General features: G+C 45.3%; 2 long non-coding RNA genes across 3 annotated transcripts in view; one reads left to right on the top strand and one right to left on the bottom strand.

Moving 5' to 3' along the window:
• LOC308193386 overlaps positions 1-3,934 on the top strand; it is a 5,563-nt gene extending 1,629 nt beyond the window's left edge. For both annotated transcript variants that reach the window (XR_013949592.1, XR_013949593.1), the window contains exons 2-4: positions 1,704-1,830; positions 2,408-2,598; positions 2,784-3,934. This is a non-coding gene — a long non-coding RNA (uncharacterized lncRNA). The remainder of the gene's footprint in view (positions 1-1,703; positions 1,831-2,407; positions 2,599-2,783) is intronic.
• The window catches only part of LOC308193387, a 59,491-nt gene continuing 51,414 nt past the window's right edge, over positions 3,929-12,005 (bottom strand). Inside the window, exon 3 of the long non-coding RNA XR_013949594.1 lies at positions 3,929-4,051. This is a non-coding gene — a long non-coding RNA (uncharacterized lncRNA). The remainder of the gene's footprint in view (positions 4,052-12,005) is intronic.

Below are 12,005 nucleotides of genomic sequence, written 5' to 3'. Positions count from 1 at the left end.
ATTACAGCTTGGTAGCCAGATAAAGCTAAATCCTTAAACAAAATCCTCCTGCAGTCTCAAACCTTTCTTTAATACTCTCAGAAATGTGCACTATGTATTTTTTTCAGTGAAACCATTACATGAAAAAGTTGCTCTGTGACTGCAGGTAATAGGGATTCATAGTGTTTGATAGCTATTAATAGTCATAACATGTTATCACGAAGCACCGTGAGTGGTTACAGTGCCTTGCAAATGGAAAAACAGTGTAAATGTGACACTTTAAATGAAAAAAACAGGAGTCCATAACTTTTACTTATAGTCTGGTTTCAGTAGCAGAGAGCAGGCTAGCTTGGAGGAGCCTTTTATTATTTCTTTCCTTTCTTTGATGTGACATAGGTTTACAATTTGTTATAGGGAGAGAAACCCTTTTTACTAATTAAAGCACCATACGGAGTTGCTCTTGCTGTATTTTTAGACCCTTTCACAAGCTCATTTTCAAACACATGGCAAACTTTTCACTCCCCAGTTCTCTTATCCAGTTTCTTTGTGCAATGGCTTTGCAAAGTGCTACAAACTGGCTTAGGGCTGTAGGTTATCTGCCTGGAGGTCTGGTTCCCTGGACAGATGAAAGGGGAGAAAAATTGCAGTGAATTTTCCTATCTCCTGCTACACGAAGATGGAGAAACACAAATGGGCCAATTTCTTAGAAAAAGCTGCAATGCACAGAAAGACTCTGCAAGCTCATTATTACTAAATTTGTCATGTTGTAAGGCTGTCTACAGATGCCAAATCATTATGACATGACTTATTCTGATAAATCTCTTGGACAGGGAGCACAGATAAGTTTGTTTAAGATCAGACCACCAAATTCAAAAGCTTTTACTATTAAGTAAAATTATGCAGTGCTATTTTAACAGACATGCATTGTGGGACAAAGACGACCATTTCCATACCCAAATGTCTCTTGGTTGTAAGCACAGTTTGCCAAGCCTCCCTTGTAATATAAGGAGAGGCTCTTTCACTTACAACAGCTGTTTCAGATCTGCATGATACAGAAGCTGCGTTTGGCAATTCTGAATTTAAAAAGTTTGTCAGAGCTTCTTAGGTTGTCCTTTTGGTAGTACTCAGGTACACTGTGTTTCCCTGAGAAGGAAAACCTTAAAATAAAAGGCAAAATAAATTCACTACAAAATTCACATCTCAAAACTACCTTCTGAATGAATACTATGGGAATTGCATTTGCATGCTGTTCCAGCCAGGAATATAAAGCAAGGCAAAGCTTAAACTGGCAGTTTCCTACAAAATAGGAAGTGAGTTTGGACTGTCTTCTGGATGAAAGAAGCCTGATACCCCTTTGAAAACTCCAGTTTTATGGCCTCTAACTCATGATGTCTTTATAAAAACTCCCTGCCTCTTGAAACTGCCAGCCTCTCTGCCTTACAATTTCCTTCCACAAGTGAGTCCCACAGCTCTCAGGGCTCTTCATGACCAGGTCGTATTTGCTTTCCTCACCTCCTTCCTGGACCAGCCTCATTCCAGATCAGCTTTTCTACTTCCTGGCTGATTCTTTCAACATCCTTCATTTGCCCTTTTTTTTAAAATTATTATTTTGCTCCAGTAACAGACTTCCCTTGTGTGTGGCTTTGGCTTGGCCACGGGGGAGCATTACTGTCTCCAAGCAGATATCAAGACTTACTTTTCAGCCTGCCTTATTCCTGTGACAGAAGGATTCAGCCAAGTTTCAAAGCTTCCCTGACAGCATTTCTGTAGTCTGCAGTGCGCTCAGAGGAGAGCCTTCACCCGCTGCATGGGGACTTGTCGCTGATCTGAAGCTACCTCTGCTGAATATCAGTTAAGCATGTGTTTTTAAGCTTTTTGGCTGGTTTTGGGAACTTGGGGGAGGTGATTCAAACATGACTGGAAGGACACTTTGTGTCTAAAGATGATCCATGTCTGGAGCATCTGCTGCTAAAGTGCTGAGAAATAAATTGATACTCGATGTTCCCATCCCCTCTGTGTCACAGAGGGTGGACAAGGCTGCTCTGAAGGGCCTTGCTGAGCTACGTTTCCTTTGCTCCCCTCTGTTGACTCAGTTGCAATATGTAGGCCGCAAATTTTGTCTTCAGTCCAAAATACTATGTGGGTGAAGGCCTTCAGGATAGATTGGGTGTGCAAGGAGGCTTCTTGCAGAAAGCACAGCATATTTTCCAAGCCACGGCCTCCTGGTGAGACATGTCAGATTCCTCCCTGCTGGGTCAAAGAAATCAGTCCTTTGAAGGGATGAAAAAGTTTCACTTTGGAAAGGAAGGCTTGGTGCTGTCTTTAAACACAGCAGCTTTGCCTTTAATATTACGTGTGTATATAATGGTGCACAGAAGCTGAAGAGATTGTCTGACTCTAAACACCTTTGCTCCTGCCTTTTTCCCAGGGGAAATCATAAGCACTGGCCTGTGCTGCTTCACGCACCTTCCTCGCCTGGAGGCAAATGAAGCCCATCAACATGGAGCTCCAGCAAGGTGCCGTGCTTCACTTTTTATTGCACTCTTCATGGAGACTGGAGAGCAAAATCACCAGCAGGTTTCTACCTTTGTGGTATTCCTGCTCCAGGAGAGACATTGGGTAAGAGACCAACAGAGGGCCCTTCCCACCCGCATTGGGAGTCCATGAACTTCCTCACACGGGCCACAGAAATGCCCAGGATGGAGAGATCCCTGCACTTCCCTCTGCGTGGAGGCTGCCAAGCAGCCCAGGCCTTGACACTGACGTTCCTTTCTCTTCTTTGTTGATTGGAAATATCTCCTCAGCTTGCCTCTTGCAAACGCTGCATCTGTTGGAATGCTGCACGGTCAGAAAAGACACCCACCATGCCTGAATGGATATTGCTGGGGCTTGCTGCCACTTCATCGCAGAGCAAGGACTGAAATTTGACATATTGAAAGCTGAAGGAAAAGCTCTCTGGGCAAAGCAGTCCAGGGGAAGGGAGAGAAGAAGAGATGCTGAAAGCCTGAGGCTGTGGTGGAAGCACTGTTAGCTCCAATGAACCGTAACTGAAGAGGGAAGAGAAGAGCAAACAGATATGCTGGGTAAAAATCCCCTCCCACACACCCCATCGAAACTTTTATCCTACACAAAGCCACATTGTGTAGCTTTTGTGTAAGCCAAAGCTTACATTGCTCCTTTCTGTGATCTCCTCCTGGTTATGAACTGTAGTGTTTGGCCTGGGGTTGCTTTCAAACCTTCTTTCTTTTTCCTTCGCACTTCCTCAGCCCAAGGAGCCAGACTTCCTTCCACCCCAGACCCCACCATACATTTCCAGACCTTCTCCCCTTCCAGCAGCTGCCTCTCCTTTTTAATTTTATTCTTAGACCTACACCACAGCTGTCTTTGAATACCAACCTCAGGGCCTAGTGTCAGCACCCTTTGCTGTCACCACTGCTGCTAAAGAGATTTGCTTCAGTCTCTGACTCAGGACTTTTTTTCATCTTGCATGAAGAGACCACTTCAGACTCTGAGAGGACCCTGTACTACTTAACAACACAACCTGTTATTCATAAGGCATAAAAACTGGGGCATTTGTGCCATTGGGTTGGAATACAGAACCCTATTTGACTCTATTCTCAGAAGAGCTAAATAAAGATTTTTTGTCAGGTAGGCCCCAAAAAGAGATTTTAACCCTGCTGTGACCAGAAATAAAACAAGGCCTCCATGGTTTATTTCCACAGTTGCTTTTCAAGGGCCAGTAGTTTTCACTGTTTGCGTTTAATTAGGGAGCTGTGCAGATGACACTGCCATATCCCTCCGTTCGCTGTGGTGAAGGACACTGCTGGTACATGAAGCTGGGCTCCTAATTAGCACTTGCTTCTGAGGGTTGTAAAAGAGCTGTCACTTACAAGGTGGCAGACAACATCCCAGGGCCGTGAGCAGCTGGGTGCTGCCATTGAGCCAACACCTTCACTGTGGCCTCTTCACAAGGCACAGATCTCCTGAGAGTGGGGATCCATTCCTACAGCTCCCTCCTCTGCCGTTCCCCATCAGATGGAGGCCGCATCTGTATGGCAATACACCAGCAATGCTGGCAGCCAAAAAAAAAAAAAGAAAAAAAAAGAGTTGCCAGGCAAATCTGAGCAGTGGGAGGATTTTCATATCCTGTGGCCACCTGGCCTGCTGCATGCAACTCTCCTTCATCTCTCTCCTTTGAGGGCTTTCAACCCCTCTTCTCCACCTCCGTGCTTCCCCTTTCACGGCTTTATCTATTCTTAGGGCAAAGTTGCCTCTATCTCACTAGCTCATTCCTTACCCTTCCACATGGGACAACCTCACTGTATATATCCCCAGGTGCAAACAGTGAGCACAGCTGGCTCAGCAGCAGCAACTTCCAATGCTCCACAAAAACACCTGCTTTCTCTATGCTGAAGGTGACCACACATCTATCACTGAGGTGATAAAGGGGGATTAAGCTCCCTGAGAGAGACCGGCATGTGAGACACAAAGCCCACCAGTATGGCCGTTCCATGGGCTGGCCATGCCCCATGTGCTCAGCAAGCTGGTGACACACGGTGGCTCCTGGAGGTGCTGTCAAAGTATTAACGCTGCACAAAAATAACCAAATTGCTGCAGGCTTCAGCCACCGAAAGCTAAAAGTGGGAGAATGCAGTATTTACGGTTAACGTGCTATTTTTGCACTGTATTTTCAAAAAGAAACAGCGGTACCAAGGCCCTGGCTCCATCTCTGGCACCATCTAAGTAAACCGAGACAGGAGGGTTTTGTACAAAGCTATGCTCTATCCCAGCTGGGTGCCAGCTCACGGTGGTCATCCAGCCTGCAAAAGGCAGAGCCTGGCAGAGCCTAGCATAGGTTGGCTGTAGCTTGGGCTGGACCACGATCACGTTCCTTCTCCACCCCTGCATGAGCTTAGCTGGGGAGGTGTGCATAGAGACTGCAGCCTTTTTGATGGGGAGCTGGGGATGTGTGGAAATCGCAGCTGAATGAGAGAACTGTGGCAGAATTTGTGGAGGGGAAAGGACATGGATGGATAGAGAACAGCTAGCCTATTAAAAGAAAAGGATGGTATGTAAAAACGTCTGTGACTTCTGGTAGAAAGGTGAGGGGATAGAGGTCTGGGGATAGAAGCGACCCAGAGAAGGGGTAATAGCAATTAAAACCCAATCACCTGGACTGATGGACGGGCTGATAGTAAAGACAAGAGCAATGACATGCTGGAAAGCCCTCCCTTACTATATTGCTCTGCAGTCTGGAAGCAGAAATAGGAGAGGCAGGATTCTCATGCTCCTTCAGTCCAGCCACACTAGAGGAAATCAATTGCCCAGCAATCACGCTGCTTGGTGCTGGCTGACACAGGCTACAACCCATGTAGCCGACAGGTTCCCAATGCCAGTGAATAGAATAAAACACAATAGAGCCCTCTGCAGTAATCTGTATTTTGCTAGATCTGAGATAATGTTTAGCACTGTGGCTGACAGGAGGAAAAAAATGAAAAAGCCCAAACAGCTTTAATAATAGATTTTGGAGGACTTTGAATTGTCAAAGACATTTTCTAGTGACAGTTTGTCTGAATCATATTTGGCACTGGTAATATACCACATCTCCTGTCATTCTTTTAATTACTTTAGAGCCTTTTAAAGGAGCATTTTAAAAATTAATTAAGAACACCTCTGCTTTCAGACCAAGCATGAGAAAATAAAATATCCCCAGCTGTTGCATTTTAAGTGGCAGATTGTCCTGGTGCTGCAGATAAGCTTTCTGAACAAACAGCATGCCAACACCAGAACAATCCCCAAAGATAACTTAATTTTGTATCCATTTAAAGGTTTGGGAAGGGAAGTGTAACATATTTGAATTTAAGGAGACAAAGGCCTCAGTTAACTAATTATGTTACCAGAAGTCTGCACAAAATGGATTGGTTCCACTCATTGCTGATTAAAGCTTGAAAAGAAAAGAAAGCTACACCACAGCTGAGTGTAGCCTAAGGTAGAAATGACTTGCAGAAGATTTCTTGTGTACAAAACCAGAGGATATGAACTCTTTGGAAAGCAGGAGAAATACCAATAATTTTGGATTTATATTAGAGCTGAACGATATTTTTTGAGCTATTTACCTGAAGAATTTCCTTCTCTGCCCAGCATCTGAACACTTTTGTGGTGTCTGGCAGCCATATTCAGGAAATTTATTCAGGTGCAGGTTTGGGGGTTGGTGGAACGGTGTTTTCTCTTCTACACTTGAGCTGTTTTGCTTGGTTATAAATGGTCAGCAACATCCTGGCAGGGTAGGCATGAGTGAATCTAGGGAATGTACTGAAATTCACTGTGAACAAGTAAAGATGATTATTTGCTGAAGATGCATTCCTGGACATCCAGGAAGCGTGTGTGTGTGATGGGGACCTGCAAAGGGCCTAGCTAGGACCTCATACAACAGCATCTGTCCCACTGATTCAGCCTTAGTCCATCTCATACATGGATGCAGGTACAGGACTGGTTGCAGCAAGAGTGAAGAGGGGAAACCTGGAGGTTCACTGGATGAACAGCTTCAGTCCTGACACTCTCAGTGCTGTTGTGGAGGGGCGTGGTGTGAAAACACAGCAGCAGGGGAGACAGCAAATGCTGCAAATGTTTTCAGAGAGGAAGGCTCAAGCATCTCCTAGCACACCTCCAGCAGCTGCTGTGAACCACCTGCCCACCAGGAACGCCCCTGGGGCAAAGGTGCCTTGTGTCTCAGCTCCTTGGGCCATGCAAATAAAACCAGGCTAGCCGAGCAATTTTCAAACTACATGGGATTAAACCCAGAGGCTAAAGGCATTACCCCAGAGCACCTTTTGCTGCCCAGCTGCAGCACCGGGCTAGCTGAGCAGCCACTGCAACCCTGCTGCTCTTGGGATCCCTCCCACAGGCAGAGGAGAGAGGAAGCGAACAGAAGGAACTCCCCCGACATCGTCATGCCTGCTGCAGAGCATGACAGATCAGAGCTGCTGATGGTAGGGAGCCAGTGTGGGAAGTGTTTCCCTTTCTCTTCTGTAAAAAGAAAAATTAAATAATAACGAGCCAGACCTGGAGCTCCAGCTCACTAGTGCTGTCCGTTAAACATGTCAGCCAGTGCATGCAGCATGTGGCCCATCATCCCTTCCCTCTGTGGGACAACTCTGCTTTAAAGGTGTAGTTTTTGTTTGTTTGTTTCATTTTCTCCTCATAGCACTGATAAACCCTCAGCCTGCAATATCAGGAACACTTTTCTTCCAAAGGAGGAGGCCAAACAACTGGGTTAAAGTTACATCTACCCTCAACCCGTCTGACCATGAAGCAGGGTCTATGCATGTTATGTCCCTGGTGATGACTTAGTTGAAATCAACTGCAGGTGAAATCAATGGCAACTAGCTTTCAAATAGCCTATTTGCAAAGGTAATACATTAGCTCACTGAAGAGGGACAGCTACTTTTTTTTTTTCCTTCTGATTCTCTGAGCCGAGGCTTCCTCCCCTCTCATCTCAAGTGGGGAACATATTAAGAATGTCAGTTTCCAAGATATATTTAATTCTTGACCAAGAACCGCCCAGTAGATAGGGAGAAGAGGAAAAAGAATTGTATTACTTTTTCATTTTCTAAAGGTAAGAATACCCTGTCTCCTACGCTCAACCTGTTCTCATTCATTTACCCTGTGAAGAGCAAAACAGCAACCAGGCAAATAAAAACTCTGTCCTGAAAACAGCTGCCAGCTAGCCAATCCCTTGCTTAACTTAGTGGGAACAGTTGAGGAGCTTCCACATAAAAGGCTCCCCTCTATCGAAAATGGCTTGATCTGATCATGGTTGGATTCAAGATGCTTTTCTTTCCTGAGCTACGTTTGAAGCTGGCTGTGCTCTAACTGAGAGGTTGGACCAGAGATCCCAACCTGCAAAAACTCTAGGATTTTATGTTTTCAAAGCTAGATTTTCAATGCTGGAGGGCCTTTCCTTCAGAATTTTTGTATATTGCAAGTAGAACTGAAGCATATTTAAACTATCTTACCTCACAGTATTTCCTTCTGCGTAACCCCCCTTCCCACTCTAGTACTATTGTTTTAACTTACCCCTGGTGACATTTACTTAGTGAGCTCAGTTTAGAGGTTCAGAATCATCAATAAAATAACATTTTTTTTTGGCCCAGCTTGAATGGGCAGGCCGATGAATAACTTAAGGTGACTCCCTGTCCTGCTGAGGACTGTGCTAGCCATAGCTTAGCCCCTACAGATCTGGTTCTCTTTGCCCCCTCTGGGTGCACATCTAGTGACTCTTAATTGTGTTCAGATGTCCAAAACTGCAACGGAAACAATCCACTCCTTTAAGCACAGGCCCTTCATTCAAGTGTGCAGAAGTGTTTCTGCCACCATAGCCATCTGTGCAGCCACCCAAGGGGCTTCTCCTCAAACCAGAAAGCTGTAGCTATGGCACTGATGTAGAGAGGGAAGCAGGTCCCATCACCACTAGTACTGAGGTTCCTTGGTTAGACTTGGCCATGCAGTGTGTCAATGGCTAGATGGGGCAGGGTCTACTAAGCCCTTCTTGGGCCCATGTGTTCATGGGGTATAAATTTCAGACCTTCAGGTCTCCTTGTTTCTAAGGTTTGTGGTGGCACAACTGACCCAGCACACACATAAAGCTTTCCCTTCGCAATCTGCCATCAAAAGCTTGCTGCCAGTGTCACTAAAGTCTCATTAAAGATGGCAGTTACTTATTTATCTCTAATTGGCAGCAAATAGCAAGGAAAATGAACAAAACAACCTCAGTTATTTTGCTGGTTTATCAACAGATGTTTTGAGGAGAGCCACAAATAACTCTAGCCCTGAACTAAAACCCCTCCATGACGTCACTGGAGAGCTCTACCTGTTCTGCTGCTGGCTACACCGTGTTTCTGAAATAAATATGTTCAGGTTTAGCTCATATCACTGCAGCAACGCTCTCAGCCAGCTGGGAGGCTGATAAGAAAAGGAGGCAATAATTTACAGAAAAAGCTGAGTATTTCTGTTCAAAAGCATCCATGCCATCCTTGGAGCTGCTGCACTCTTACCTGAAGGCTTGATTGTCTGATGCAGTTTGGAGTCACGTCAGTTAACTATAAACTTTAACTAATTGCTATATATAGAGCGTGCTTGAAGGTCTATTGCTGGAAATGTTAGCAACAGCTCAAGAGAGTCATCCCGCTTGCCTTTTTTTTTTTTTAATTTCTTTAGTGCTGTTGCTCTGTGCAAGCCTTTCCCTGCGTGACCTTGGCTCTCAGAATGAACAAGGTTAAAGCAAATAAATGAAAGGCTCTTTGAAGGTTATTGCGAAAATTGATCTCAGAAAGAGCTAGAGATTTCCTGGTTGTCATAAAGCATCCAGAAACATCTCTGGAGAGGCTCTTACCCCGCTGTGGTTTCCACACATTGACTCACATGATCCCGTGTGGGCTCAGATGAAATGCAGCCGTCTTGAATTCTGCAGTGATATATCTACGGGCTGAGGAAGAGTGCTGCATCAGTAGGGAGTATTGCTTCATCAGATGCATGGGTCTGCAGGCCCAGGACAGTGTTAAACAAGCTGAAATTTTTCAGGGCACCTAAGAGATCTGGGACCTCAGCTCTCATTACAATACAAGGATTTGAGCATCCACAGTGCGTGAATTGCCTTGAAACTGCAGCCCCCACTTTGCTTATGGGTCATAGGATAAGGAAGTCACAGGGCCAGACTTTTCATTTGCATTATCTTGCTCCGAGCCTCCTCTACTTGCAAAGAAGGGATGGGATGGGATTTTCCATTTGCTGAGTGTCATCCTAACTTGACTGCTCCAGGGCCAAGGGCAAAGCCCTTTGTTGAGCTCTTTTACACCATGAGCTGCTCTGCGCTGGCAGACACTGAAAGGTTTATAGGTTACCCAAAGGCTAGGTCCGTAATGGCACATCTATACAGTATTACAGGTTCTGGGAGAAATATTTCTCACAACTCCTCTTTGGTTTGGATTACAGAGACAGTAAATGATTCATGGTTACAACCTAGAGAGGCTGGTTTTGGCTAGAGCTGTTGTGCTGCCTTACAAACAAGCAAATTTGCTGAATGACATTTGGCCAGAAAGGGGTAAGGCCAGAGCATGGAAAACAGGGACAGGTCTCTCTTTGCGCTGGTGATCTGGGGTTATGAAGGGAGGAAATGCTGCCTCTGTCCTCCTGCTGTTGTGTAGTGTCTCTCTCTTGCTGTATGAAATCCTCTTAAGCCTGTTGAAACTGGAGCACAGCAGCACAGCTCTCTCACGCATTTTAATGCAGATTCACTTACCATCGATTAACCGTTCAGAACTGCTTTGATTTCAGGTGCATGTCTCTTTGTTAAGCACTTGTGAGTGTCAAATTGATTTAGCTACAGTGCTCATTTATATATTTCTCTGGAGCAGAAGTTAACCCACGAGACAGAGCCTTTAGAGGAGTCTCTGTGGAAACTCTGGATAAATGACAGGAGTCAGGCTGCAAGGTAAGGATTGCTGCCTGGCAGGGAGCTGAGCGAAGCTTGTGAGTCACTCTGTGTGCTGAAATGCTGGAGATTTCAGCCTGGAAGCAGGAAAGGCCAGCCTGCACGTGAGCCACTGTGCTGGATTTACAATCCCACCTCACAGGAGCCTGTACCAGCAAACCCTCTGAAAGTCTGGGCAAAGCTTTTCCCTTAGCAGCACCTTACACCCAGGTCTTGGAAAAGTGTGCCTGATGTCCTTTAGCAGGCTAGTACTTAGCTCGAGGAGGGAAGACCCAAATATCTACTTGGGGAAAAACAGGTGGGAACAGCCCTATCTGAATGTTTCCCTGGCTGGCTGCCCATCTCCACTGTTTTGCTGCTGTTCCAAAAGTGCTGGTCTTTACTTGGTCCTTACTACCTGCCCAAGGCTCCCAGTGGATCACTTAGTAGTTTTTGACCAGAAATCATCAGAAAGCCTACTTGACACAAAAAATTTGCTGTAGGAGAAGTATTAGAAGTGCTACTGTGGTTTGATAAGAACTTAAGTTTGACATGCTAAAGGTGTTAGCAGTTACAAAGAGGATGGCACCTCCTTTCCCAGCACTGTTCACCCTAAGAAACACGAGTCATTAGTCACCTAGCTTTAGTACTGCTTCAAATAAAGTATAGTCTGGAAAAAGTACGGTCTTCCTTTACTTACTCATTTAGAAATGGCTTTGCTTATTCCCACCTCAATTTAATTTGCACTATATATGCATTTTGGAGCCCTCACCATCAGCTTGCATCTGAATAAAAAAATAGCTGTTTCCTCAGCCTGCCAGCTGACACATCTCCCATTTCAGGCACACAGCCAGCCTTCCACACCTTCTGTTCAGGAGATGCGTTGCCCACCCTGAAAACAGGTGTCGTGGCTGTATGTCCGTGCAGGATCCATACGAGACAATTTGTGCAGGATTGTCCCTGGTACACTGTCCCTAAGGTGCTGAATACAACACAGACTGGAGGTACTGCTGAGCTTCGTTGAGTCAGATTATGGCACTGCTTCACAATCTCCAGACATCGCTTATATTGCTACTCCCCACAGGAGAATGCAGAGGTCACTGCCAGCTCTAGGGGGACAAAGAAATTGTCCCCTCCAAATAACTGCTCTGAGTTTATACAGCAGCACTGTTGTGTCTTGCAAGAACTTTTTCTGCATGTGACACATTTATAATTTCACTTTTTGGAAGAGAAAAGCAAGCAGGGAGAAGTCAAAACCCTTATCTCAACTGTTAGGCAATATCAAGACTAACAAGACTTGTTCCCGGGATCTGAACCACCATAAGGGAATAAACTTTGAGGGGAGGGTCCATCCCTCTTTTCTCTGCATTCCTTCCCAAGCCCGCAGGTGATTCCTCAGAGGAGCCACTCATTATTGCACGTGGCTTCTAAATCAGACCAGTAGTAAGTACCAACCACCAGCTAACTCACCAGAGTTTGCCTGTGCCTTGAAAAACATGCCAGCTGAAAGCATGTGATAACTGCTTTAGTCATTGCTCTGGGTGGAATTTCTCTTGGG

The sequence above is a fragment of the Anser brachyrhynchus genome (genome assembly GCF_964034855.1).
Source record: "Anser brachyrhynchus genome assembly, chromosome: 3".
Taxonomy (NCBI): domain Eukaryota; kingdom Metazoa; phylum Chordata; class Aves; order Anseriformes; family Anatidae; genus Anser; species Anser brachyrhynchus.
This window is presented reverse-complemented; position numbering and strand designations above follow the sequence as displayed.